A 4,101-nucleotide genomic window follows, 5' to 3' on the forward strand; every position below is an offset into this window, starting at 1 on the left:
TCATCATCATCATCATCATCATCATCATCATCATCATCATCATCATCATCATCATCATCATCATCATCATCATCATCATCATCATCATCATCCCTGATGTATCTAGTAGTGAGATAGAAATATACCTCCATTGTAGCAAACTATCAATATCACTTGACAATGTAAATATAACCGTTGTCGTCACCATCATGATTCCCACAACAAGTGAATATCTTCTCTTACAATGACATCATCATTACCCATACTATCATCATCCTCAACAACAACAACAACGACAACAACAATAACACCTTTACTAAAACAACAACAACATCGTCATTAAAACAACAACAGCACCAAAAACAACAACAGCAAAATAACAATAACAACAACAATAACAATAAATTATTACGACAACAACAATAACCTAAACAACAGCAGCCAAACGATAACGCCAAATCAGAACTGCCACAGCACTGCCACTCCCTGAAATATTGCCCTCGACTCTCCAGAATCCTGTAGCATCCAATAACTATACTGAACATTGTACATAGAGATGTTTGCCGATATCTAATTTTTATAAACTCAATGTGATGCTAAGTATGAATTGATTCTGAACTCGCTGTCACTTCACTGGCAATCAATCAGCGGAGACACCCCTAAGTGTTAAGTGCCGTATACTGTGTCAAACACAAAGTTATGTTGTTCTACTAGTGTTGCTTCGTCTCTCACAGCTCCACCCAAAAAAAGAAAGCCGCCCCGAACTCTATCCCTCATTCCTATTGCATTCGAACATAAGCAGACAGGGGGTCAAAAAATTGTGGCCCAACTTATCCTCAAGTATCTTTTTAACATGGCAATCATTGTCCACAATACTTTGCACAGCAGTTTGTAGCAGTTTGTCTTAACGTATTCATAGTTTTCCACAACAGTCGAGGAGAGGTTAAAAACTTTTTTGCGAATAAAAAAAATACTACAAATCTCCGTCAGACGGAAAATGGCTCTCTTTAGCTGCAAAACTTGTTACCAACAAAATTTATAGTGAACATTCATCTGTAAAGGTTCTCAAAACATGCGTTCAATAAGCATAGTGTCAAGATTAGAATAAAAGACAGACTGGCTCTTGAAAGTGACAGTGTCCTAGCTCTGTGGAAACCGCCCTCTGGGATTGTTTAATTTGTGTTTATTAAGGAATTTTCTAGAATAAAGCTAACTACGACTCCAAGCAATTTTGTAGATTTCAGAGTAAAGAGGGCAATGAAAGTTTCTGTTGTTCAGGACACCTCAAATGAAACCATAACAATACGTTAGTAAACTCCATTCCTATCCTCATTGTGCCCCCCCCCCTCCAAACCACTCCTAAGGAAACGCCCCCAAAACCACAACTAAACAAAAATGCGAATAAAACAACCCCCCCCCCCTTAAAAAATCAAAACAAACAGAAACAAACACATACGTACACACAATATCCATGTTCGTACTGTATCCCTATACAACCACTGCACGTTCTGTGTCCCACCCCCTCCCTCCATAACCCAAACCCCCCAAAATCAATGTTGCTTCGTCTTTACGTGTGTTTGTGTACAAATGTATAGCAGAAGGAATCTGACTCCGAATAGGACCGTTTCAATATTGTGAGTGGTATATTGATGTGGCTCTCCGAAGCTGCTTGAAGAAAAACAATAAAAGTTCCATAAAACCTTCTTGGCTGTTAATGCTTTCCCTTTATGTTGTACCATTCTGTAAGGCCCTGTTTGTTGTTTTTGCAGCTTCATGAACATGACTATTTGTAATATACTTCTTTTTGTCTGCTGATTTAACAGGATTTTTCAAAGTAGATTGTAAGTACTTTTATTGCAAACAGATTAATGATTTAGTAAAAGCCAAAAAAGCCACACAAGGCGAACCGTTAGTTCAGCTATTTCCGGGTGCATAAGAGAATTAAGTAAGAGTGAATTATGTGTCTTCAGGAGGCTCCAAGTACCGTCTATTTCCCTGTGCTATTCTGTGGGATTGAGCCAATACCTTTTTGACGTCAAAATGACGTCAACAATCCTGACGCTGACATCTCCACAAACACCATGTCATCACTTTCGAGGAGAGCTGCCCGCGGACACGCCGGATGGGGCAGAGAGTAAAAGATTGTTGGAGTAGGTGGAAGTCCTGGGGTCACAGTGAGCCCGCAGTTGTTTTGAAGAGAGAGGCATAACAAGCCCCAAGCTGTTTTGAGTACATTGTATTCCTGGCTCTGTGTGTATTCGCCCTCAACACTGCTATGACCTGCCAAGAAATACATGCCGTGCACACCTGAACGCCGAGTGGTTTTGCTGACCAGCACGAACGACACTTATAAACAGATGAAAGTGGTCAGAGCTACGTTTGTCTTGTCATAATGGCATCCCTTACAATAAACAACAGATGATAACGGATGAAAATTGTAACAGCTTTTACAAGAGGGTCTTTTGGGGTATAAGGCCATCAATATTGCAATGTAAAACCCCTTGATACGAATAAAAAACCCAACTTAGACTATTACATGATTGGCATTATAATATTATGAGGTTGCTGTTATAAACATCAACCGTCACGAGACTGGAAGTTTAATTCTAAGCCAGTAAGGGTCAAGAAAGCAGCATGTTGGATTCAAAGCAGTCTTCCCCAATAGCCAAGCATGATACCAAAACCGATTTGAATCAAGATCTGACCATAATAAAATACAAGCAATCATTAATATTATGGTGGCCGTCACTTTCTCAAAGAACTAATCACTCGTATTTTGATGTTATTCCATGAACCCACAAGCTACAAAGTTTCGTTTCGTCTGTTGTCTGCCACGTGTTTCAAGACCAATAATTATATTGATCAGTGGGCCTTTCTTTTGTTGATAGCACTCCCAAATACGAAACCAAAAGCGGGTTGACGTACATTCATATACACAATTGAACCTGATCTAGCGATCACCTGTCCTAGACAATCACTTCCCACTTCCCCATTGGGTTTTATCAATTATAATTATAATGATATTATTCAAAAGGACCCCCTGTAAAAGATGACTAGTTTTCTCCTCAACAATGAGAGATGTCTTAAGACAGGTTCGACTGTTTCGTTTATAAAATCAGACGACGTTTTTGTGGACACAAGCTACACGTTATTTACGAATATGTCTATCTTACACCTGACCTCTTACTTTTGAGGGGATCACTGCCCAAAGATGATCGTTTGCATAAACAGTCGAATCTGCTCTAACGGCCACCAGCAGCTCAACACAGTTACCTGTATAAATCACCACTTTTCACTTCCACCGGACGAGTTTTATAATACAATACTGAAATTGTCCAAGACGTCCTTCTGTCTGTGACAATCAGGATTCTCCTCGACAATGAGTAGCCGTCTTGGATAATTTCTACTATAGTCTACAATATTTTTTCTGAACCAAAAGGCAACCATCAATGATCATGTTGACTTTGTCAGCAGCGAATTACAGGAACCCATATTTCTCATAAAAGAACTTCCTACTTTTTTCAAATCCATTCGGCAAAAAAATGAAAATGCACCGGAATGAGCCCACCATAGCTTGAGAACGTAAAAACGTTTAATGCCGCTATCAACACATTGTCGATAGCTGCAGTAAACAAACCATATGAACTAGGGTCAGCGGTCATTTTACCTGCGTAAAACAGCCTCGCACTGGATGGGTGCAGTGGGCAGTTCTAATGAGGGACAGAATAGGCCCAGACTCTGAGTGCGTGTTCCGGGTGTGATGCCAACGATAAAACACAGTAAGAGAAAGGGAGAGAGGGTGTGTGAGAGAGAGAGTGTGTGGGAAAAGAAGAAGAAACAGAGAGAGAAAGAGAGAGAGAGAGAGAGAGAGAGAGAGAGAGAGAGAGAGAGAGAGAGAGAGAGAGAGAGTGTGTGTGTGTGTGTGTTTATGTCCAGATAAATTAATCATGACTGTTCTATTTTGCTGGTACATAATTATGTAGTTCGTTGGGCGAGCTTGCTTTGGTGCTTATTTTCTTGTCTACAATTGAAGACGTGCAATTAAAAATATGTTGTTTTGTTTTACTTTATCTTTGTCTGGGTTTGTATGTGTGTATGTGTGTGTGTGTGTGTGTGTGTGTG

This window comes from Aplysia californica, unplaced genomic scaffold (genome assembly GCF_000002075.1).
Source record: "Aplysia californica isolate F4 #8 unplaced genomic scaffold, AplCal3.0 scaffold01648, whole genome shotgun sequence".
Lineage (NCBI taxonomy): Eukaryota > Metazoa > Mollusca > Gastropoda > Aplysiida > Aplysiidae > Aplysia > Aplysia californica.